The sequence below is a fragment of the Callorhinchus milii genome, unplaced genomic scaffold (genome assembly GCF_018977255.1).
Source record: "Callorhinchus milii isolate IMCB2004 unplaced genomic scaffold, IMCB_Cmil_1.0 Scaffold1, whole genome shotgun sequence".
Classification (NCBI taxonomy): Eukaryota; Metazoa; Chordata; class Chondrichthyes; order Chimaeriformes; family Callorhinchidae; genus Callorhinchus; species Callorhinchus milii.
The window spans coordinates 61,258,205-61,285,471 of NW_024704742.1; positions in this window are offsets into that span (position 1 = coordinate 61,258,205).

Sequence of the window (27,267 nt, forward strand, 5' to 3'; positions counted from 1 at the left end):
GATGTAATGTAAGCTTGTATGAGGGTTCTGGCGGCCTGCGGTGTGAGACAGTGGCGGAGCTGGACAATGTTGTGGAGGTGGGGGAAGCAAGATCATGTCATGGCGCAGATGTGCGGTAGAAAGGATAGTTGAGGGTCAAACAAGACCCCAAGGTTCTGGACTGGCTTAGTGAGGTGGAGTGTGTATCCGTGGATGGTAATGCTGTCAGCGCCTGGGGTGAGGAGGCGCTGATGGGAACCAATCAGGAGAGCCTCGGTCTTATTGATGTTCAACTGTAGAAAGTTAGCTCTCATCCAGGACTTGATGTCTGACAGACACTCTGTCAGGACAGCAGTGGTCCTGGAGTCAAGGGTGGAGGCAGAGAGGTAGAGTTGGGTGTCATCCACATACATGTGGAAGTTGACCCTATGTCTGCAGATGATGTCACCAAGAGGGAGCATATGGATATTGAGGAGGAGGCGACCATGGACAGAGCCCTGAGGAACTCCACACGAGATGTTGCGGGGGCTAGAAGCCATTTGTGGAAATGAAGTGCAAGGGGTGTGAGAGATACGATCTGAACCAGTCAAGGCCAGAGCCATGAAGGTTGAGGTGAGAGGAGAGGTGGTTGATAAGGATAGAGTGGTCTACGGTGTTGAAAGCAGCAGAGAGGATGAGGAGGCAGAGGGAGCCCTTGTCACAGATGAACAGAATATAATTTGTCACTTTGACCAAGGCTGTTTCTGTGCTGTGGGTGCCATTGGAAACCTGATGGTAAGGGTTCATGAAGGGAGTGGCGGGAGAGGAAGGAGCGAAACTGAGAAGTAACAACTCATTCCAGGACCTTGGAGAGGAACGGGAGGTTGGAGATGGGCAGTAGTTTGGGAGTAGAGATGGGTCCAGGGAGGGTTTTTTAAGAACAGGAGTGATAACAGTGTTTTTTAATGGGGTGGGAACAATACCAGGGGACAGGGAGAGGTTTTTGATGTCAGTGAGCAGAGGGGAAAGGAAGTGGAGCTGGGAGGTAAGGAGAGGGTTAGGGATGGGGTCGAGGGAGCAGGTGGTCTGTTTCATGTGGGCTATGGTGGTGATGAGAGAGGAGGGAGAGACAGATTTGAAGGTGTGGAGGGAGGGATGGGTAGGGGCCAGGGTGGGAGTGGGTGATGGGGAGGGGGTAGCAGATGGAAGCACAGAGGCAGCTGAGTGGATTCCCTCGACTTTGGATTCAACCCTATCCATTCAGGCTTTAGCTTGCAGGATTAACAGGAACTAAGTGGGAAAAATCACTGCCACAAGTGACTGGTCTGCCCCTGCACGTCCTGCTGATGAGCCAGTCTGGCTGGGGTGTCATCAGCAGTGGTCTGGAGTAATGTGACTCAGGAACTGGAATACCAAGACCGCCACAGCAGGTTGACTCGATTCCGACATTTCATTGCCAAACAAGTCACTTTGGAGCCAGTGCAACTCCCAGGAGACCCCGCTCACCTCCCCTCAAGCAGTGCAGTCACTATTAATATTTTTGAAGTAAAATCATTTTCAGGGAATGAGCTGAAAATTTTACGGATGATGTCCGCCCACAGAGATCAGAGTTTCTCTGGCCTGGACAGCACTCTAAAGGCTAATGACCCATTGAGCCACTGGAAAAGCTATCCTTTCAAATATTCTCACTTGTCACATTTCTCTGTGTTCCTGCTAATCATGCTCAGCTCGCAATGAGGAATCCAGTCACCAGCCTGCAGGTTACCTCTGGTCAGAACAATGCATTGTAAATAAGTAGAAATGAAATGGTGGATATTATAAGTTACAGCAGATAACCCATGACACAGTGAAAGTTCTCATCCATATCACAGGATGCTTTTATTTCAATTTTGTTTTAAAAGAGACTGTCTCTTCTGATTACAGCCAGGAATCTGTTCAAGGATGACTATTATTCCTATTTGCTTTGCCTGAGTCAAAAGCATACATAATAGTATCTATTTTATCGCATATCACACTTTCTGCATCATCTAGCTCCCCCTCCCCTTCCTCTACCAGTTACATCATCAACCTCTGGCACAAACTGCCCCCTCCCTTGCAAAGCTTCCATCAAATTCAAGAAACCCTTACTTGCACCCCCATGGTTTTCAGCTCCTGACTCATCTCCAGCCTATCCGTTCGCTTCAAGATGTTGGAACAAGTTGATGCCTCCCAGCTTCACTCTTGCCTCTCCCAGGATTCAATTCCATATGCTTCCCCTTAGTGACGTCATCTATAAGTGTGGAGTCCATTTCCACATATACATGGATGCAACCGGACTCTATATCTCCATCTTATCTCTTGATTCCAGCTTCACCCCTCCCTGCCCCACCTTTAAAGCCCATTTTAAAGAACTTTCTTTTCAACGACATATTTATACCCCAAGCTTGGGCTCCCACTTGGCATTCTGAAACACATTGAGATGTACTTTCGTTAAACTTAGGATGGTGTAAAATTGTGAAAATTGCTTAACTTTGGTCTTAAATTGGAAGACAGAATTTTGTAGTTCATCAAAATAAAACTTCCAAATGAAGTCTAAATTTACCACTTTCTGTGCCATTTTGACCCTTGAGATCAATAATAGTACTTGCATATGATATATCTCCTTATCACGTTGTTGATACATCTCAAAGTGCTTCACAGAATATACTGTAAAGTGAATTGACTATATTTTGTGGGCTATATATATATGTAAACAATATGGATGTATGGTCTTTCAGGCTAAGACAAGGTAACATTTCAGACCTGTAGCATTTTTAACCTGTCAATCATATAATATATGTATATTAGTTAAAAAATCCTATAATTTTGCTTCATAACTGTAACATTATTCCTTATTATATCCTCTTGTGATTCACTTATCTGTCATAATCTGTATTAATGTAATTACATAAACCTCTCACATTATTGCATTTAATCAATTATTTTAGCTTTGATTTTAACTATCAAGAGCAGTTATTCTATTGAAAGCATATCTATCAAAAATAGATAATGCAAGCAGAATGATTTAATCTCAAAAAATACGTTAGGGATTATGTGAGTGCCTCAATAAATTATGGTTTTATTACTCACTTCCATCTGTAATCCTGCGTCACTTTATGTATTCATCAGGGTGAACAACATATGCAGGAATTAAAAGATTCAGTTATGAAGCCAACCCAAATGGCTTTTGTTTTTAAATCTTGATAACATCACTTTTAATTCCTGTATAAATACAGTAGAGAACCTGATATCTGCACTTTGAACAAATTGCATGGTAACTATACAAAGCCATGGTGAAAACAGACCAAGTTTAGACTCCTCTAGGATTTGATGTCTGGCAGGCGATGTCAGACATCAAATCGGTGACACACCGATGTCAGAACATCGGTGCACTCTGGAGGAACACTTTCTCCCCCTCCCATCCTAGTTAGACCATGCCTGTGCTTAATTACAAATCTCCCAACACTTCACTTCACAATAACAACTTGAATTTATGTAGCATCTTTTACATCAAATAACATCTTGGAACGTCCATTAGATGAGATGTTAAACTGAGGACCTCTCTGCCTATTCAGGTGGGCATCAAAGCTCTCATGGCACAATTCAAAAAAAGAAGGAAATTTCTCCCGGTGTCCTGACCAACAGTTCCCTCAAATAAAATCAGTCTTTCACTTCATAGTTGTTTGTGGGATGTTGCTGTGTGCAAATTGGCTGCTGCATTTGCCTGAAAATAAACAGTCACTCTACTTCACAGTAAATTTGCTGTGAAGTGCTTCGTGACATCCTCCCAATGTGAAAGGCGCTATACCAAATACAACTATTAGTATTACATTGCTTAAACTGGCGAAGAGTACACTAAGCAGGTGGGGAGGCCAGAGGGAGAGGGGGGAAAGGGAGGTGACCATAAGTATTGTTGAAGAATAGGTTTTCAGATGGGACTTGAATATAGATTGGGGGGGGATGGAGGGATCAAGGGAAGGAGTTCCAGAGGTTAGGATTCAAAAGCTAGGCCACCGAGATGTACAATAAGTCTGAGATAGCCAACTACAACAACTTGCATTTACATAGTGCCCTCCATGCCGGGCAGCATCTCAGAGCATTTAACAATGGTGGAGTCCGTGACCGAGTCAGGGGTAGGGGGAAGGTGACCGTGGGTATGAGATAGTGAAGGAAGCGAGCAGAGGAGTGGGGGAGGAGGAGGTTGGAACGATAGTGATTTGAGGTTGAGGCAGAGCACCTAATCTTGAAATTGATCTAATGTGAGACAGGGAGCCTGGCGTGGACTGGAGTTTAGTTTCTAACTTCAGCAAGTGCGGTTAAGTGGGCATGCACTTACCTGTTACCTATATGGGATTTTTCTAATGTTCTTGTGGGTAAAGGTTCTGTTTACAGTAGCGTTAATCCATACTGTTTGCTGAGTTGGCTGATCTGGGTCACGGCAGAAAAGAAGGTGTTTCAATTGTCAGTGTTCTCCTGATCGTTCTCTAGTGACTAATGTTGGAAAATACCCATCTCTGTATGTCAGGTGAAGACAGACCCAGACAGGTTGTGATGCATCACAGGCTCACATAGGAAGAAATTTACTTATGATAATAATGCCTGGCTCAGTTGGTAGAACTCTTGCCTCCAAGTCAGAAACTTGTGAGTTCAAGCCCCGTGTTGGAACTTTGAACTCATATAGACAAGGTTCACACTCCATTGCAGTGCTGGAGGTGTGCTGCAATGTCAGACTTTCTTTGAATTTGATGTTAAACTGAGGTTCTGTTTGCCTGTTAGGTGCACGTTAAAGATGCCATGATAGAATTTTTAAAGAGATGGGAATTTCTCCCAAGGTCTGGTCAACAATGCCCCAGATAAATTTGTCAGTTACTTCCAGACTGTTTGTGGGACAATAATGTGTGCAAATTGGCTGCTGCATTCACTACAAATACACACAGTCATAACACTTTGCAGTAAAACCCTGTGAAGCACTTTGAGATGTCTTGATGACATGTTAAGATGCAAAACCAAGGACTACTATCTTATTACAGTATTTGATTTATTTCACAGTAGGAGGATGTCTCAAAGCGCTTCACTGGATTTAGTGTGAGGTGTAGTGACTGTTTATATTAGGTGAACTTGGACCAGATAATGGAGGATAAATGGTACTTGTGGAGCTCTAACCAGCTTGAGTCAGCACCTTCAGGAGGGAAGCACATATTCAATAAAACACAGTAAAAAATTATCTGGTCAACAAATAGCAACAAAAACATTCAACTTTTTTTATTCTGCAGACATGTACATTACTGGCTGGGCTTCTGTTAATAGAAGTTCTGTATTGTATTACTGTCAGTAATATTGGTACATTTGAGATCATTTGACTGAATTTTAGAATTAGTCAGCAAAGGAACTATTCACAATCTAAGCTAGTGAAGTCAATATTACAGAACAGTATTTCTGAATGGATTTCGTAATTAAGAAAATCTAGAGTGGTGACAACTTATGGTGACTTGAAGTGTATCATACACAACAACAACTTTATACAGGGTGCTTCACATGAGGTAGTGTCTTGGATCGATTAATAGTAGCGGAGCTTAATGCTGAGCCAAGGAGAGAGGAGAGATGATCGAAGAGAAAGGTCTTCATTGAACAAGAAATCTGGTAAGAAATAGCACAAAATCAAGCAGTCTCACTGGAATAACCAAGACAATAAAATGCATCAACCTTCTAATACTCCATGGTTAGAGATTCCACTGGCTGACTAGGAGTTATGATTTTCCTGTCACCATCTTACAGCTCCATCCTGTCATACCACAATTAGTTGACATGACAAGCAATGAGATAAAACAATATTTATTTGACGAATGGTCCACCGTAACACAGATCGCAATCAATTGACGTGCAAAAATCAAAACATGGAAGCCGATTAATGCCCTTCAAGAAGATAGCATGAATACCGGCTGCTCATCTCATCACTGGGTGGGGAAGTGGCTTAAAATATGAAAAATGTGACAACAACTCCCTCTGCTGTGAAAATCTAGCAAAAACACATTTCTATCTAGTTAACAAACATCAGGGGGGAATTGTAGAGAACTGCAGTAAGGATATTTACTGGATATTGCAGGACAATTCAGTTTGACTGGCTATTGTCTCTCTATATAGTGTTAAAGTGCTATGGGTCCCAGGCACTGCCCCTTGAGGACCTCCAATGTAAACAGTAAATCGACCGAGGCAAACTGCAGATCCACTTGGAGTCACACAATAATAATAATCCTTGCATTTGATATAGCGCTTTTTACATCGGGAGGAGGTCCCAAAGCGCTTCACAGAACACACTGTAAAGTGAATTGACTGTATATTTGTGGGCGAACGCGGCAGCCAATTGTGCACAGCAATGTCCCACAAACAGTTCAGCTGTAGAAAGTTGGCTCTCATCCAGGACTTGATGTCTGACAGACATTCTGTCAGGACAGCAGTGGTCCTGGAGTCGAGGATCACGGCAGAGATAGAGTTGGGTGTCATCCGCGTACATGTGGAAGTTGACCCCATGTCTGCGGATGATAGGGGAAGCATGTAGAGGTTAAAGAGGAGGGGACCGAGGACAGAGCCCTGAGGAACACTGCACAAGACTGTGAGGGGGCTGGAAGAGAAATCGTTGGCGGAGACAAATTGGAGATGGTGTGAGAGATAAGACCTGAACCATTCAAGGACAAAACCTTAAAGGTTGATGTGAGAAGAGAGGAGGAGGTGGAGGATGGAGTGGTCCATGGTATCGAAGGCAGCAGAGAGGTTGAGGAGGATGAGGTGGCAGAGGGAGCCCTGGTCATAGATGGACATAATGTAATTTGTCACTTTGACCAGGGCTGTTTCTGTGCTGTGAGCAGCACGGAAACCCGATTGGAGGGGTTTGTGAAGAGAGTGGTAGTAGAGAAGGGGCTTAGCTGGGAAGCAACAAATCTTTCAATGACCTTGGAAAGAAATGGAGATTGGAGATGGGCCGGTATTTAGAAAGCAGAGATGGGTCCAGGGAAGGTATTTTTTCAGGACGGGGGTCATTATAACTGTTTTTAGGTGGCTGGGAACTGTGCCAGATGATAGGGAGAGATTAATGGTGTCGGAAAGTAGAAGGGCAAGGTGGTGGAGCTGGGAGGTAAGAAGAGGTGTGGGGATGGAGTCAAGGGAGTAGGTGGTGTGTTTCATGCTGGATATGGTAGTGATGAGGGACAGGTTGTCAGCGAACAGGAGAGAGGACAAGTCCGAGGAGATAGAGCAGGAGGGTGTGAAGTGAGGTTTTAACTTGCCGAGGATGAGAAGGCATTCAGAACAGAGGCAGATAGAAGCTAGGAGGGTGGAGACATCAGAGTTGAAGGTGGAGGAGGTTTTGGGGGGGCAGTAAATGAGGAGAATTTTGAAGGAAAGATTGGAGGGATGGTAAAGGGTAAGGTGCTCGAATGAGGGGAAAGAGCCAAAGGAGTAGGGGGATAGAGCAAGTGAGGGCCACACCACCGCCACAGTGGTTGGGACGTGAGGTATGGTGGGAGGTATAGCCAGGTGGTGTGGCCTCAGTGAGGGGTAAGGTGTCGGTGAGGGCCATGATTTCGATATTTTCATCAACGATGAAGTCATTGATGGTCAGAGCCTTGTCGCTGAGGCAGCGAACATTTTGTAGTCTGGTGCAGAGGGGACAGTTACCTGGGGAATGTGTGAGAAGGAAGGGGATGATGGAGGGATTGGCAGGTAGAATGGGAATGAGGATGAGTAGCTTTATTATTGTAATAATGTTGTTCATTTTCACCCACAAAACATACATTTACTCTACATTATATTATGTGAAGCACGTTGACATATCCTCCCAATGTGAAAGGTACTATACCTGCCCTGCCCACAATACAGAGACAGCACTTGTCAAAGTCACAAATGACATCCTCTCTATCTAGACCAGGGCTCCCTCTGCCTTCTCGTCCTCCTGGATTTCTCAGCCGCATTTGACACAGCCAACCACGCCAAATCTCGGCAAATGGTTTCTACTCCCGCCCCCGCCCAGTCACCTGCAGGGTACCCCAGGGCTCCATCCTTGGCCTTCTTCTTTTCCTTATCTATACGCTCCCTCTGGGCGATGTCATCCACAGACACGGGGTAAACTTCCACAGGTATGTGGATGACACACAAATCTACTTAGCCTCCTCCAGTACCAACTTCAATGTTCTATCAGCCTGTCTGGCAGACATCAAGGCCTGGAAGAGTGCAACTTCCTGCAGCTGAATGGGGACAAGATGGAAGCTGTACTCCTTGGCTCCTGTCAACATTTTCACTCAACTCTTCAACCTCCCTGTGCGCTCCCTCAGACTCATGAACCAGTGTGCAATCTAGGCATCTAGTTTGACCCCCAACTTTCCTTCCTCGCCCACATCCGGTCACTGACCAGGAACGCCTTCTTCCACCTCCACCACATTGCTCGCCTCTGACCGTACCTTATCCCAAATGCAGCCGAAACTCTCGTGCATGCATTTGTCACCTCCCGCCTGGATTACTCAAATGCACTCCTCGCCGATCTCCACAGCTCCACAGAATATTCAAAAATTCCAGCTCATTCAGAACACTGCTGCCCACATATTGACCTGGACCAAACTCCGTACCCACATCTCACCAGTTCTGGCCAGGGTCCACTGTCTCCCCATCACCAAATGGATCAACTTCAAGATCCTCACTCTCGTGTTCAAATCCATTCACTCCCTGGCACCTCCCTACCTCTCCGACCTCCTCACATCCCAATCCACCACCCAGCTCCTCCACACGACTGGCACCGGCCTCCTGCTCATCCCTCCCACCATCCATTCTAGCATTGAAGGTCGCGCTTCCAGCCACTACATCCCAATACTTTGGAACACTCTCCCTCAATCCCTCCGCCTTGCCCCCTCTCTCCCATTTTTCCTTAAAACCTTCCTTTTCTACAATGCTTACGGTCACCCCAACACCCCGTGCTCGGAGTCAGGCTCCACCACCTGCATGGAGGGCACTATATAAGTGCAAGTTGTTGTTGTTGTACCAAATGTGAGGATTATTTTCATTGTTTCAGTCACAACCCCCCCCACCCCCCCATCTCCCGAAAAATGGCAATGGCCATTCTAGGGAAGCTGGAATATCCTTGGATGCAGCAGTCCAATGTTTAATAGTGCCTGACTTACATATGTTAAACAATTGCCTCTCTTGTGCGAATTGCATGCTGTAATGAATTGTTGCTTCTCAGCTTCGCTCCTTCCTCTCCCGCCATTCCCTTCTTGAACCCCTCCAATCGGGCTTCCATGCTGCCCGCAGCACAGAAACCACCTTGGTCAAAGTGACAAATAACATTCTGTCCATCTGCAACCAGGGCTCCCTCTGCCTCCTTGTCCTCCTTGACCTCTCTGCTGCTTTCGACACCGTTGAACACTCTATCCTCAACCACCGCCTCTCCTCTCACCTCAACCTCCATGGCGTTGTCCTTGATTGGTTCAGATCGTACCTCTCACACCGCCTGCACTTCATCTCTTCAAATGGCTTCTCCTCTATCCCCCGGACCGTCTCATGCGGTGTTCCTCAGGGCTCTGTCCTTGGTCCCCTCCTCTTCAACATCTATGTGTTCCCTCTTGGTGACATTATCCGCAGACATGGGGTCAACTTCCACATGTTTGTGGATGACACCCAACTCTACTTCTCTGCCTCCACCCTTGACTCCAGGACCACTGCTGTCCTGACAGAATATCTGTCAGACATCAAGTCCTGGATGAGAGCTAACTTTCTACAGTTGAACATCAACAAGACCGAGGCTCTCCTGATTGGCTCCTGTCAGCGCCTCCTCACCTTAGGCTCTGACAGCATCACCATCCATGGTTGCACACTCCACCTCACTAAGCCAGTCCAGAACCTTGGGGTCTTGTTTGACCCTCAACTATCCTTTTTGCCAGACATCTGTGCCATGACCCGCTCTGCCTTCCCCCACCTCTGCAACGTAGCCTGGCTTTGACACTGTCTCACACCGCAGGCCTCCGAAACCCTCATACATGCCTTCATTACATCAAGGCTCGACTATGCAAACTCACTGCTTGTCGGCCTCCCCAACTCCTCCCTCGATAGGCTGCAGATCATCCTGAACTCTACCACCCTGTTCGCTCCCTCCGCTCAGTGGGCTCCGGCCTACTTCACGTCCCTTGTCTTGCTCGCTCCACTATCGGTAGGCGGGTCTTCCGCCACTCTGCACCCACCCTCTGGAACTCCATCCCATAGTCCCTCCGCCTCGCTCCCTCACTCGCCACCTTCAAGACCCATCTTAAGACCCTCCTCTTCGACCGTGCTTTCGATCTCCCTGCTTCCCCCCCTGCCCTCCACCCTCCCCCATCCTGACCACCAGCTCGGGTCCGTAAACTCTGTCTGTCCAGCGCCTTGGGATGTCCTCCTGATGTGAAAGGCGCTAAACAAATGTCATTTTGTTGTTGTTGTTGTTGTAATTTGCTGTTGCCATGGTATTGCTATACTTGTGTTCAATTTGGAACTTTGGATGTAATTGCAGGGCTTGGCCTGTTGGTGACGCTATTGCCTTGTGACTAAACGTCCTGTATCATGATGTATTCTATGACAGCCCAAAGCAGGAGTCCAAAGAGATAATATGTATGTTAAGGTGTCCTCATGTATCTCAAATAATCTGGTCAGAAAGTTGTTAAATATAACTGAAATCATGAATTGCAGTGAGGAAACATAAATAGATAATGCCCAAAGCAACTGACTTCCTATATTTAGCATGTTATTATTATTAATACCATGTGTCAGGTGACTATTTAATTACATGCTTTTCCTCCCATCCCCTGAAGGTGCTAACTTGCCTAAGGAACAGTTTCCGAGTTTCTGGTCGACCTCCAGTATCTAACCCAAGAAGCCATTCTTTATGTATGAGCAAACTATTATCTAGGGCCTGGAGTTAAGTTAAATTTTTAATGATGTGACAATGAATACTGGTGATAAGTATCACAAGGCACGTAGCAATTTTCACTCAAAGATTTTGGTCTTAAATTTCCTACATCAATTTATTTATTTGTAATCCATTGAAGTGTGGTTCGTGTTAAAGAGGTAGATTCAGAAAATTGTTGGTTGAAAAAAACATTCAGGCACTCCTTATGTGGGTAAGATGGATATTTTCGCATGAGCAGAAGAGAAAGTTTGATGTTTAAAAATAATATGTCTCAAATCTCCTTTGCACAGCTGACTGAGCACTTCAGCCGTGTGGCAGAGGAGGAACTGAGGAAGGCGGGGAAAGGAAAAGATGACTGATAGTGCGGATTGATGAGTTAGATCTTAAGGCGGGCTTCAAAAGTGGGGAGGGAAGGACAAGGTGGAGGGACTCCGGGATGGAGTTCCAGAGAGCAGGGACAGTACGGCTGAAAGCTCACCCACTAGTCATGGGGTGGATCGGGCATGAAAAGACTACTGTTTAGTGCTCAGAGTTAAGCACTTCGAGACACTACCCATATGAAGGGCACTATATAAATGCAAGTTGTTGTAATAGTTGTTAGCTGAGCAGAAGGTGAGGCTGGGTTGGTAGGGTTGTAATAGGGTAAAGTAGGGTGGGTTGTTCATGCAGTGATTTGAATGTGAGGACACAGATCTTGGATTCAATCTGCTGGGAGATGGGGAGCCAGCGGAACTAAGCAGTGATGGGGTGATAAGTTCACAGAACCTGGTGCGGGAGAGCACTTCGCTGTGGAATTGTGAATGGGCTGCAGTTATTTGGTAAATTATTAAAAATTGGGCTTCAACTCAGTGTTTGACTTGTTAAAGAGGTTTTATGGAACAATCCCAAGTTTAAGAAACTTTGCAGTGCCATCTAAAATGAGTGTGGAAGAGAAAATGTGAACTGTGAAGGCAGTCGTGAGATCACAAGATTGGTTTGGATGGAGAAGGCTGATCTCATCCATCCATTCCAATACAAATGAATTTCCATGTGTAGGAAGAATGCATTGGAACTCTCAGTTTGGTTTGGATACTCTTAAGCATGGTGATGAGTGGGGTGTGGGAGGGCCGGGGTAGATTCACTTGATGTAGTTTATATTTTTGATAAGCTTCAAGTTACAGGCAACATCATTCACCTATTCGTCACCTAGTCCTTACTCCCTCCTTTACCCTTCTGTTTCCTTCTCCCTCATGTGTACATCGAGCTTCATTTTAAATGCATGTATTTGCTTCAATCATTGCTTCAGGTAAATTGGAGAATGTGAAATGAGTTCCATAATCTCTCTACCCTCTGCATCCTCTTAAATTTTCTTTTAGATCCCCTCGTTGCTTTCTTATACTTGTATTCCTGTACCAAACCTGACTGTCCACGCCTTGGGACATCCTCCGCTATATGCGCTAATGTAATTTATTGTTATTGTTGTTATGGTATTGCTAACACACTTACGGAAATGCTAATCTTGCACTTTTACTTATCTCTGAAAAAACACAGGCAAAGAAACAATAATATTAATAGTTGTGTTTGATATAGTGCTTATCACATTGAAGAAATGTCTCAAAACAATTCACATGATTACACTGTAAACAACAACAGTTTTCATTTACATAGCTCCCTCCATGTGGGATAGTGTCTCCGCTGAAAGTGTAGTAATTGTATAATTTTAGGCAAGCGCATTCCTTCATTCTCAACTCGGAGATCTTGAATAAGTATGGTAAATTTAATGGAAGGTAGAGATCACAATGTTACATTTTATTGGTGGAATATTGGGATAGATTCCCAATATCTGAGGATTTCAGTGTATTGCTAGCAGTGCCTCAATATTGATTGTACAAGGTAGTGCTTTTGATATGTGCTGTTATATATGTGTATTTGTACACGGCACATTTCAGCACCAGTGCACAATGCTAACATATAAGGACTCATAGCTATACTATTCTGATGTATTCTTAAGTCTGAGACATTTATAGCATTCTGAAATGGTGTAGTTAATAACTCAGATGACAACTGATTGCTCCGTTGGAGTTTTTTTCCAGTTCACTACATTTTTGGTGAAAAATGGATATTTCACCAAAGATGAATACATATTTCAAATAGACATGTCCCTTAGGATTTGCTGACCTTTCATTTGTTGTATTAATTGATCTGACTCATACCGCTGAGCAAATTGTGATTTAATAAACAAATATTTCATAACACGTATGCGCATGATTCAGATTGTTAGACTGACATGATGTTGGCGGCAGTGAAATGAATGTGGGCTCTCGTCTTCTAAGTTATTAGTTATCACCTTTCTGACCGTCAATAGGGTAACTGTGGGGATCGGCTGTAAACAAATGCCAGGTCATTTCTTATATCGTGCTTCTTTCCTCAGAACAACAAATTGCTATTAGTCTCTTAACTTCTCTGGACTTCAGATCCTAGTCCAGGCTGATGCAGCTGTGCAGTAATGGGCAGTGCTGGATTGTTAGAGCTGTCATCTTTCGGATGAGTATGAGGTAACACTTACAGCGTTCCTTAATTTATTTAATAGGCTGTTTTCACTTGTTAATCAGTCCAAAATGAGGGGCAGAATATAAGATAGCCAGTAGCACATCTACATTTAGGAGAAATTTATTTATGCAGAGGGTGGTGAGAATATGAACTCACTGACAGGTGCTGTGGTTGAAGCAAAAAAGACCAATAAATTTAAATAAATTAAGGAGAGCTGACAAATTTATTCCACCATAATAGTTTAGTAAATGATTGTTGCTTAAATGTAAAAAAAACTCTTGGATTTGTATAAACTGTAATCTGGAATGACAATGAATAATTAATTAGTGAATGCTTCCAATTACTGTAAATTGCAGCATTAATATTAAAATATATAATTTCACAGAGGCACAAAGCAAGCCTAATCATATTTTAAGCATATTTGGTATCAGTTTTCTCACTTCACATTTATCATTATTTGGGTTTGCATTGGTAAAAATATAGACTTGTTTAAATTGAATTGAATGTTATTTTCTGTTGTGGGGATGAAGTATTCCAATGACAAACATAAAAAATATTGTACCTTTTCCTGTAGAAAGATTTAAGGTGGCAATAAATGTGTTAGCTCGCTGTGAGTTCAACACAAGTTCATGGTGAATGCTCTTCAAAGCGTCACTGCAAGTCTACTCCTGAACTTCACAACAAGTTAATGTCAGTTCATGTTAAGCTCACTGGATTGTCAAAGCAATGCTGCACACCCACAGCAAGCTGTCCTTTTTTATTTTTTAATGTATTTAGTGTTATCTCTGGTGCCACTAGAAAAGAAAAAAATCACCTTTAAACCTAATCCTTTATTTAGGCTGTTCACAGTACACGAGGAATCCATAAAACCATATGCTGGCAATATCCACTTAATTGGGATTCATTTGTGGTATTTCACAAAGGGATTTCTTAATAGGGTGGTTGTGTTGCGCAAATATGGATATTTTCCACTGACTCAGAGCTCACAAGCTCTGACATGATGCACCTCTGGAGCTGAGCTCCAGTGGATTGGCAGAAATTCTAATATTGCAATTGAAAATGTGTGGTCCTGTAATGTATTAGTTAGAGCCTCACAAGCAAGAGGACCTGGGCAGGCTGAAACCTTAGGCAAGTTTCCTTACTCCACATGCCACTGTTTACCTAGCATTAAGTAGGAACCCGTTTTTTAGTCGTTTGGTGGATCGTTTTCTGGGTGTAATAATCCCTCAAAAAAAAATTTGGTCACTGAATCCACGACTGTTTGTGGAACACTGCTGTGCGCAATTAACTGCTGCGTTTCCCGCACAAAATATACAGTCAATTCACTTTACAGTATATTCTGTGAAGACCCGTCAACAATGTGATAGGGTGCTATATCAAATGCAAAGATTATTATTCTAATAGTATAATTTACATTTATATAGCCACGCAGGTCAGCAGCATGCATCAATGCCTTCACACGCTAGATGGGCACCCAAGCTGGGGATGGTTAGTGTGGTGTACTGAGACCGTGATATCTCAAGACATCTGCTCAGCCTAACAAAATATATTTTTTCCTTCCGTTGACTATAGCATATAACCAATTATGATAAATGAGACTCCAACGTGAGGATAATCCTGCTGCACATTTGCCTATATTTTCATCCCAGACTGTTAGATTCACATGCTCTTTGTGTAGCTGATAATTATAAAACCTTTATTTCAAATCGCCAGCCATTGTTACTCACTTATCTTTGTCAAAGCTCAAAACAGTCTATTCTCATTTGGCCTCAGATGGTAAGTGTGGTGGGTGCACTGAGACTGTGCTATCCCAAAACATCTGGTCGGTCTAATAGAAGCCTTTTTTTCCATCCATTGATTAAAATTTAAGCAATTATGTTAAAAAAATGCTTAATACAAAGAATAGACTTGTCAATACAGAGAGCTGAAAACTGTGACATACAGTCCCATCACATGCTGCACTTTTCATTCCAGTTATCCACAAACAGTTAAGAGAGGTATAGGAAAAAGCAGCAAAATACTGCAGATGCTGGAAATCTAAAATATAAACAGAAGTCACTGGGAACATGCAGCAGGTCAGGCAGCATCTATGGAGAGAGAAAAATGAGTTAATGTTTCAGGTCTATGGCTTTTCGTCAGAACAGAGAGGTTCAGGAGATGGGAATAGTAGGGTTGGAGGCTTGTGTGGAGTATAAACACCAGTACAGACTTGTTGGGCTGAATAGCCTGTTTCCGTGTTGTCTATATCATTTTATGTGAAGAGCAAGGAGTTCTCTAGGTATCCTGGACAATATTATTATTATTATTATTATTATTCCTCCCACATCCAATTTCACCAAAACAATCCCAGATTAATCATTCCTCTCATTGCTGCTGGGACAGATTAGCTGGCACATTTACTTACACAGCAGCCACTGCAATTCAAAGTAATTCATTGTGTGAAGCCCTTTGAGATATTTTGATGTGATAAAATGGTATATCAAATTCTATTATTCTTATTCAAGATAAAAAAAATTCTCCTTGCATAGAACAATGGTAGACACCTAACAAAATCTATTAATGTCCCTTCAATTAACTGCTTTAAAAAGAGCTGCAGAAATATCTGATTTGAAATGGCACAGGATTTATAAGGATGAATAATGATGAACACGGTCAATTTTTATTTTCAAAGTGCCAACGGTTTCATCTGCTAAAAGTTTAGGACTGGATGGAAAAAGGTATCGGTAGTTCACTGGTTATAGAATACTGACATAAATGCCTTCACTTTCACTGGTCTAAAAATAGGACCATATGTGCTCTGGCCTGAGACTAAATTAGTTAAGATGACAAAGGGAAAGGATCTTATTACCAGCTTGCCATAGTTTTCCACAAATAGAGCTGGAAAAGGAAGATGTCTAGAAGCAAACATCAGCTTGCTGCAAGCGTGCACAACTGTGTTTTTTGAAAATTCCCAAACTATGTTTTAACCCCATATACTTCACTGTCTTGGCTAACACTCCCGTGCTGTGCTAGGGAGTGATACATTGAAGTGATACATCTCATGCTTTGTATGAAATGGTAAACTGAGGTCCTCTGCAGGTGGATGTTAAGGATCCCATGGCATCACTTGGTAAGTGAGAGGAGTTTCTCCTGGTGTCCTGGCTAACCGTCCTCCAGATACAATTGGTCCATTCATTCTATACAATACAAATACAAAATTACATTTGTATAATACCTTTCCCATTGAGAGGACTTCCCAAGGTGCTAAATTCTATGGCTATTTGTGAACATTGCCATGCTCAAATTGCTTCATTTACAATCAAAAATATAGTCACTGCAGTCTACAGTAAATCTGCTGAAGGACTTTGAGACATTTTGATGATGTGGTAAGATTCTATATCAAATGTAAAGATTACTATTATGTAATTATACCACTCTTTTCTCGAATAGTGCTGTTCTCTTTAGTTGGACATGTAAATGAGATGTACATGTACTGAAGCATCTGATGTAATCCATGTTATGCTTGTTAATCACTTCTCCATACCTTTTTTATATGGAATAGTGGTGCACACTAAATTTTCTACATGAATACAATAATACAATTGTGGAGTCCTGTAGCTCAGTGGTTAGAGCACTCGCTTTGCAAGTGAGAGACCTGAGTTCAATTCCAGGCAGGGCGAAACCTTTGGCAAGTTTCCTTACTCCACACGCCTAATAATAATCCCTCCAAAACAAAAAACAATAATAAATTGGTCATTTTCAATCTACGACTGTTTGTGGGACATTGCTGTGCGCAATTGGCTGCCACTTTGGCCCACAAATATAGTGTCAATTCACTTTACAGTGTGTTCTGTGAAGTGCTTTAGGACGTCCTCCCGACGTGAAAAGCGCTATATTAAATGCAAGGATTATTATTATTATTATAAGAACATCTATTTATATTGTATTTTTCATGTGGTTAAATACCTCAAAGTGTTTCAATGACTGTTGCAAACCTCAATAAAATGAGGTTGGGTGTATTTCATTGCGCTCATTTCTATGTATTTCATATCACATACCTTTTTGCTAAAAACAAGTGAGACAGAGGGCTGAGATAAAAATCCATGACACTGAGGTCTATTGTGCCTCACCCGTAAACCTTGTGTAAAACATATGGATAACACGTCATGTGGAAACACACGTGCAGAGGGAATCACAGCTGTGCTTAATTATGTTATTAGTACATATAATTAACCAATTAAATAAAATTGTTGCTTGTTAAGTACAATAATTAATACATCTTTGTTGTTGGTACCGATCCTCATTGGGGGAGGTAAACGGAGACGTCTTGGTGCTGAGCTGGCTCCAAGGTAACGTGGCTGGGAATGGAATGTCAGAACTATGTCAACCATCTGTGGTGGTCAAACTAGTGCAGTTCTGGAGTCAGGTAGGTTCTTAGTGCTCTAAGGCACTGCTGAGGACAGACCAGCCAGCCTGGCTTCTTCACAGGATTTGGAGGACAGAATAAGGTAGGGATTCTTCCCATTCAGCTCCTGTTAACTATGCAAGCCAAAGCCCCAACGGGTTGGGTGGTCCCAGCTGGACAAGCAGCAGATAGCTTCATAATGACAAGCAAAACAGTTTGTTTGTTGAGCTGCGGCAGTGTCTCAATACACCATTTGGAGTTTCCAAGCCAATCTCTACTTAACACTTCCTGGATCAGGTAAGCGGGGTGTGTTCCTCTGGGGAGAGACTGCCACATTGAAATGCGTCCAGTTCTTGTCCTCAACCACTCTTCCTCAACAAGTTGTTCCAGTTGTTAATCTGTAGAGCTCTCAGTCTGGTTTGGATATTCTTAAGTATGGTGATCCATTTCTGCATGTGTCAGACATTCAGCTGACCAAAAGATTTTTATTGGGAATTAATTATATAGTTGAGGATAATAATAATAAAAATGACTAATATTCCTTACATTCGATATAGCATCTTTCACAGTTGGAAGACGTCCCAGGATATACTGTGAAGTGACTGTGTGTTTTGTGGATGAACATGGCAGCCAAGTAGTGCACAGCAATATCCCACAAACAGCCATGAAGTGAATGACCAATTTCTTATTTTGAGGATTGTGGGCCAGGACACCAGGAGAAACTTGCTTCCCGTTTTGAATAGTGCCATAGGATCTTTAACACCCACCTAAACAGGCAGACAAGGCCAGAGTTTAACATCTTATATGAAGGATGTAAATCATACAATTGGAAGTTACACAACTTCTTTTAGATTTGGACTGGGATTTTGCAGAACATCACAAACAGTGCACTGTGAATTAGACATTAAAATAATTCTCTGCAATGAAATAATTACAAGGAAACCACATGAGCATTTTAAACTTCAGCCCCATACATCCAGCAGGTGGGGCTAATACAAAATAATTTAGTATGAAATGTACTGCTGATGTGAGCACTTGGTATTAATATTTATTGTGATCTTTATTACTGTTACACCTTCTAGAAAATCAATATCAAACCCCTTAAGTCCTGACGTTTTGCTTTGCTAAGAGAATGCTTTTAGAATTGTCCCACAAAATACAATTGACTTGACAGTATATTCTGTGAAGCGCTTTGAGACGTCTCGAAGAACTGATAAGGGGTTATATCAGATGCAAGGATTATTATTATAATTGGGTCTAAAATGCAGAATGGCCTAATAACCTATGGGTTAACAGCAACAGCAAAATTACATTGATATAGCACTTGTCACCTTGAAAGGACGTCCCAAGGCACTGGGAGATTACTGCACAATTAAGGTCCCAAATCCCATTTGGGACCTTAATTGTGCAGTAATCTCCTTTGTTCGAACTCCTGTAACCTTATTGACTCATCACTCCCTTTGCTTAGTGAACACTGGTCTGTTTTATGAACCCCCACCCCAACTTCCCACCATCCGTGTGCAAGCTTTCAGACTTTCTGTCACTGCTCTCGAGAACTCCATTCCGGAAACACTCCAATCCTCTCCACTTGCAAAGTTAAAACTGATATCTTTCACTGTGCTTCTGGTCATCATACCTCCTCACCTCACCCAGTTCGGCTTCCCTCCCCCTCTAACCTGGATTGGATGTTCAGTCAACCGTGTAAAGCACTTTAACATCACCTCCTGATGTTAAACGTGCTATATAAATGCAAATTGAAAACTAATTGTATTGCATAGTAAACCATTGGAAAGCTGAGTTTGTAATCCTTTACACTGGTTAATTATATAATACATGCATTAGATACTGGTTAGCCAGTGGGATATTAGTCCAACCTGCATTTTTGACTTTAATACAGTGTCTATAATAATTTTATCTTTGATATATGCTGAAAATAGCCAGGCATAAACAATTATACAGAAAAGTGGCTAAAATATCAATTCAACAACCGATCTGAACCTAAAATGCAACAAAATTTAAACTGACCCAGGTCTACGCTATTCTACATGAAGGTTACAATATAAATGCAAGTTTGTGTTGTTGTTATTGTCATACATGTGCACCAGTGACTTTGACTTCAATTCCAGTCACTTCTGTCAGAGGTCAACTTGCTGGGGATGTGGAGTTACTGAAGAACCCTAATGGACAACATTGATACTGTTGAAAATTATCATACAAAGTTTCAAAGGGAATTAGAAAAAATACAATAATAGATAATATAAGCAACATGCCCTCTCCATGCGTGGGAGAGATGCAAGTTGAAACATTGAACATTTTTTTCCCACAGCAAGGCCTACATGGAATGCGATCAATTTTCCCGAAAGTAACAAACAGTAAAAGGCAGATGCAATTGAAATTCTTAAAAATTATTTTTCTATCAAACAGAATATTGATATCTCTGATGAACTGGCCAGAAACAATAGACAGAATTGTAAATTAAATGTAGCACCAGAAAATTGCATAGTCCTTTAGGGTATTCTGTTAATTCCTTGCAATTTTGTTTGCATGGAATTTAGGCTTATTCCACAGCTCTCTGTTTTATTCAATGTGTATGTGTAGAATCTGTAGAATGTGCTATAGAGGTTTGTAGACATTAAATAGAAATTAAATGATGCGAGCTGGGAGGCTGGAGTTATACTGCCAACTCCGAATTAGGTTCAGTCCAAATTAAACGTTGGCATTGTAGAGATCCAGAGTCTCTAACAATGTTACAAAGCTTGAGGGCAAAGCAGCAAAACAACGTTTTTTAATGCTAACTTGTTTTTTTTATTATTTTAACATAATTGTCCGCGATTCACATGCTTGCTTAAGTTGAGGGGAAGTTCAAGACACATTTATGTGTTATTATGTTCTGAGAAGCATGGTGTCTTTCCTTGCTTGGCTGGGCACTTAGGCTGGGTTTTGTATTTTTATTTTTTTATTTTTTATTTATTAATTTTGAGGAGTCCTGTAGCTCAGTGGTTAGAGCACTTGACTTGCAAGCGAGACACCTGGGTTCAATTCCAGGCAGGGCAAAACCTTGGGCAAGTTTCCTCACTCCACATGCCTAATAATAATCCCTCCAAAACAAAACAATAATAAATTGGTCATTTTCAATCTACGACTGTTTGTGGGACATTGCTGTGCGCAATTGGCTGCCGCTTTCGCCCACAAATATACAGTCAATTCACTTTACAGTGTGTTCTGTGAAGCGCTTTGGGACGTCCTCCCGACGTGAAAAGCGCTATATCAAATGCAAGGATTATTATTATTATTATTAGGTTTCAAGAAGTCAGTCTGGGTTCTCCTCGAAGAAAGTTGAGAGTTGTAGATACCATTAGTATGTGTGCTCCTCTGACCACATTATTGTTCTTTGAATATCTAGTGGATTTATTTGAGTTTTTTTGTAGAATTACAAGATTTTTAAATAATCCTCCCTTATTCTGCTACAGATGAACATCCTAAGTGATAATTGTAGTTCTCCCTCCAGTGCTCACTTGTGTGCTAGGTTTGCTTTCAGCAGTCCCATAGCACTCACACCTCTGAGTCAGAAGGTTGTGGGTTCAAGCCCCATGACAAAAGTTATGGAACTTATATAGTCAAAGCTGACCTTCCGGTGCTGGGGTGAGACATTAAACAGAAATTAAATTAAACACAACAAAACAAATTACATTTGTATAACGTCTTCCACATTGGGAAGGTATCCCGAGGGCTGGACAGTCAAGGATTTGGACCTGAGCTGGGGGTTAGGATCGGGTGGGGTGGAGTGCAGTGAGGGTAGGGGTAGCAGGGTGATCGAACGTGCAGTCGAAGAGGGAGGACTTGAGGTGGGTCTTGAAGGAGACAAGGGAGAGGGTGAGGCACTGGGACTATGGGATGGAGTTCCAAACGGTGGGGCCAGAAAGGCTGAAGGCCCAACCCCCAATGGTGGGGTTGCATTGCATGCCTGGAGACTGACCTGGAATCACAGGACTGGTGTGGAAGCCAAGGCTTCAGACTATTGTTGGTAGAAACTTAATAATCTTTGCATTTGATATAGCGCTTTGTCATGTCATTGAGACGTCTTAAAGATCTTCACAAGATTTTACTGTGAAGTGTAAGGATTATTCATTTGAAATTTCTCCAGCAGAGGCCTTTACAAAATTAAGATGAAAAGTTAAAATCAAAAGTTAAAATCTCTGAGATTATTGAGACTTTAGTGACCCCAACAACGAGGTGATTTTTGAAAGTGAAATGCCTTTGGTTGTATTTTTGTATTTTTTGCCCACAAAATACACAGTCAATTCACTACAACAACAACAACAAGATTACATTTGTATAGAGCCTTTCACGTCGGGAGGACGTCCCAAGGCGCTGGACAGAGTACAGCACTACAGCATATTCTGTGAAGTGCTTTGAGATGACATGATAAGATTGTACAGAAGTTGGAATTAGGCGAAGAGTTCATTCTGAAGAGTTCAGGCAGATTTTAAAGATATATTTTAGCTGTACTTTTTGTCCAATGGACAAAGTGTTGGTTATTTGAGGAATGACACAATTTAGGAATGCTGCATCCTTCTCCCCCATCCCCTCCCATCCCACTTACCATTGTGCTTAGACCGTATTGTACGTTTATAATCTCACAAAGAATGAGAACAAGTAGAATCCTAATAGGATTCTCTACCTGAATTTTGGTAGTGCAGAATGTGCCTCTCTCACTGCTGTGCTGCAGACTACAGTGGCAGTATTTGGACTTCATTTGTGAAAAGGTTTTACCAAGCTCATAGTCTAGCTCTATTCACACAAACTTATCACAAGTATAGGATCATAGGAAAGCAGGAACAAGTGGAAGCCATTCAGTCCATCAAGCCTCTTCCGCCAGTTTATTGGAGCTTGACAGATCTTTTTGTGCAAATGATTTTTTTAATCCTAAATTTAATCTCTTTCGTCATATCCTTTAATACCTATACTATCCAAGTACCTGTCTATTTGTCTTTTAAACATCCCTATTGAATTCTGCCACAGCAGTTTCCCGTGGCAGAGAATTCCACATCTTAGTGTGAAAAAATGCTTCCTGGCCTCAGTTCTAGCTGTACTGGTTCTGATTTTGAGACCTTTTTTAAAAGAAAATTCAGGTAAAAAATTAAATTGAAAGTTATTAAAGTGTTAAGATTTCCCAAAAATGTGGTTCTGAGGTGGATGTCGCTAGACCATATTTTAACAGAGATGAGAGAGATATATATTTTAAATAGTGCCATTCATTAATGACCAAGTTTTAAAAAAAACAAATACCCATGTCTAAATGAGCTGTAAAGAAGCTGTTGTTTGTTGTAAAATTGTGAGAATTGGTGATGTAGAGTGAAATTGATCACCTCATGCTTAAAATGTAAGTCAGAGGGCAGAGAAAAATGTTATTTCCTGTCCTGATTGTTTCATATCATATTATTCAATAAAAAACAGCTTTCATGTACAAAACAGTATAATAATAATCATTGCATTTGATATAGCGCTTTATCACATCTTCAAGATGTCTCAAAACTCTTCACAGAATATACTGTAGAGTGAATTGACTGTATATTTTGTGGGCAAAACACGGCAGCTAATTACACACAGCAGTGTCCCACAAACAGTTGTGGATTGAAGTGACCAATTTTTTTNGAAGGAATTATTATCCATGGAAAAGCGATCTGCCAATCGACTAAGAACCGGGTTCCTACTTACAGAGGCATGTGGAGTAAGGAATCTTGCCCAACATTTCGCCCTGCCGGGTCTCTCGCTTGTGAGGCGAATGCTCTCATCACTGAGCTACAGGACTCCTATAAACAGATTAAGATGTCAGAATAAACAGGAACCCCCTTTGGGGAAATCAAATGCATTTCCCAGATTTGCTGAATGATTTCAATGACATTTGCCTGAATCAGGGTCAACAGTGGAAATAACAGACTGAATGTGAGAAACAAAAAAATAACGCAGCAGATGATCGGCTTTTGCGAAGCATGAAAGTTTCTGGTTGTACTGAAAATGTTGGTAAAGGCAGAAACACTCAAATCATCACAGAAAAAAACATTAGGTTAAACTGGCCCTTCACTGAAATAAAAGGAGAATAGAGAAGGACAAGCTTTTATCTCGGTTTTTTAGCTGGTCTCTGCCTTTGTGAAGAGTGCTGTGGACATGCAGTGTTGAAGAAATTGCTTCTTAGGAGCCTGATACATAGAATTACATTGGAATTATGTGGAATTTACAGCACGAACAAGCCATTCAACCCAAATACTTCATGCTGGTGTTTATATTCCACATGAATCTCCACATATCATAATCCTTGCTGCCTGCCTCCCCCCACACCTCTCTGATCCCTTCTCCCTCATGTATGAGACTACAGTACAAATGAACGTTGACTTTGTTAGTGTTTCATGACGTTCTTTCCAGCAGCAATGATTCAAAACAAAAACTCTCATTAAAAGTAATAAGACTGAACCTTTTAACAGCATCCATCCTATCTGAGTGATCTTTGGTATATGTGCGGAATATAAATAATTTATACAATTTGTCATTGGGCATTGCTGGTCTCCTGTTATAAAAAATCTTGCACTTGATATAGCATCTTATTATGTCATTGAGTCATCTCAGAGGGCTTCACAGGATTTTTACTGTGAAGTGTAGTAACTGTGTATATTGTAGGCAAATACATCAACCAATTTGCCGGCAGCAACGTTCCACAAACAGCCATGTAGTTAATAATTAATATTATCAGGAGGATTATTGGCCAAAACACTGCACATGAGCCCCCACCTTTACTATGCCCCTCACCTACACCCCCAGATTTCCTTTCCCATTATATATGCAGAATAAATTTTCTTAAATATGTTGATGTTTTTTGCTTCAACCCCACAGTATTCGGCAGTTTTTCAGATCTACAATTAGCTATCTAATATTTACTGCCCCTTTATTTGGACTCACCAATGAACAGAAACAGCTTATCATTATCCACACTATTGAACCTTTCATAATCTTAAACATCTCTATTCAGATAAGATACTGAGTGTAAAACATTCACAACCTGATGAAAATAGTTCTTGAAAATATTCCTACTGTGCATCGCACTTCCTGTCAATTTGCTCCCAGATATTTTTGGTGCCTGAATATTAAAGATCTTGTTAAGCTGCAGGTTGTTATAATCAACATGTTTCAGACTTGCTTCACAGAAAACAAACACCTTTTCAATATCTCAAAATAAAACCTTATCTTTGAAAGAGTCCAGCAGTGAAAATTAAACTACTGTAAAATTGAATAAAAAAATGGTGAATTTGCTGGAACAGAAAAAAATATTTCTGAATATCACTGTAAATATTATTATAACCTAAAAAGAGAATTGTATCATTTTGCAGAACAGTTGGCAGGCCATCAGCCATCAAACCTGGGATGGCTCTCCAAGCGAGCTATCCTTTCAGTAACAATAACTTACATTTATATAGCGTCCTTCAAGGAGGCTGATCCCTACACTTTACACTTTACAGTACTGCCAAGCAAGGGAGGAGGGTGAGGTGACCATTGAAAAGGTAGGTTAGGTGGGATTTAGAGAGAGAGAGACAGTGATATTGTAGTGTAGCGGGGAGAGAGTTCCAAAGGGAGTGGGTCACGGTTGCTGAGGGGGTAGGGATACACATCAGGCCTGATGTTGCCAAGCAGAGCGGGTGAGGAACTCACAACAGACTCCCTTCCCTTCAGTCCCACTCCTCTGCCCTTTCCCAAACCTAATTTTATTTTTCCCTTTCAAAATATTTGTCACATTCTCTTTTCAAAATTATTATGGATTCTGCTTTAATACCATATCTACTTGAACCAAATTGTCCTGCATATAACGTTTAGTACTTTTAAGAGAAATAGACAGCGATTCAGTATAGAAATTGATTGAGAGGTATGAGAGATAAATTTGTGTACAGTACTTGTCAGATAAACTGCAAAAGTCTTGTGATCCTACTGGTGCTGCATTTTTCTATGTTCCCCATTTAGTATGTGTTTATCTTCCAACCTACTTGAATAGTATGCGACGATTCTCACCCCTTGATTTACGTGCAAGTTTTATTAACGCTTTCGTACTAAGTGGCCTCTGCTTCTCCCCTAACCCTGTTGGTGTAAGTCCCTGTTTCAAAGGTGACTCAACCAAGTCAGAGTCACACACAGACAGGTATTCCCAGTTAACCTCAATGCCCGGTAACTGGAATATCTAATCGGAGTCCGCTCGCACTAGTAGATCTCCGACTTTGACAAATCCCCTCCGAAGTGCTTACTCCTTTTCTTGTCTGGAATACTACAGAGACTCAAGGATACATTCGATAGAAACAACAGCTCTATATTAAAACCTAGCAACCCTAGGCTACCTTGCATATAAGGAACACAACAATGGGATCAAATATAACAATCACACATAGCTATAACATGGCAGCACAATACTACATTGGTAAAGAAATATAAAAACTAACCTGATTGTACACTAGTCCTGTACACGTCAGTATGTACCGGATGATGACCATTCGTTAGTGACCATGAGGAGCGCTGAAAATTGCCTTAAATATGCATGTGGCTCCATCCACCGTATGATGCGAATGCGAGGGTTTTTTCCCTGTGCTAGCGCCCGTGTATTATTTTACTCTGTGAGCTGTTTGTTAGTTGACTGTCAATCAAGCAGCCCTGGATCTATACTTTGCTGCAAACTCATGCAGGCTGGTTGCTAAAAATCTTGTGAAGTGTTTTGAGTTGTTGATGACGACATGATGAGACGTTATATAGAATACAGGAACTATCATTATCTAATTTTTTCATTAATTTGCTAAAAGAATATGCTCCACCACCATCCTGGGTGGTTCACTCCAAATAGTCACCATTGTCTGTGAAAAGTAATTCAATCTGCCTTAAGACCTTTAGCTTTGACCATGCTTTTGGTCACCTTTCCCCATCCCTCACCCCAACCACCTTCCTCAGCTCCCCCCACCTCCAGTTTGGGCTCCCAATTGGATCTGTGAAATGCTTTTCACATGAAATGTGAAATGTGAAATGCTTCACATCTTCCAGTAATGGCTTCACATGATGCAATAAATTTATGTTAAAGGTGGGTTAGGAGGGAGGTAACTGAAGGCACAGTCAAATGATAGGTTTTCAAAAGGCTTTTGAAAACAGAGGGGGAGAGCAGAAGAAGGAGGGAATTAGAGAGAGAATTGCAGAGGGTAGAGGCAACGTGACTGAAAGCTCTGATGGAGGGGCAGGAGGGGTGTGGGACAGAGTAGAACTGAGTTAGCAGAGCAGAGGGAGAGGACTTTGGAGTGGAATCTCCAAAGAGCACAGAAGCAAAGGAAAGGGGCGTAAAGGCATTTGAAAGAACAAGACATTTAAAGTCCATCTGCTGGGGAATAACCTAAACTTTAAATGTTTTTTTTCAGTTGGAGTGAGTTCCCAAACTACGGAG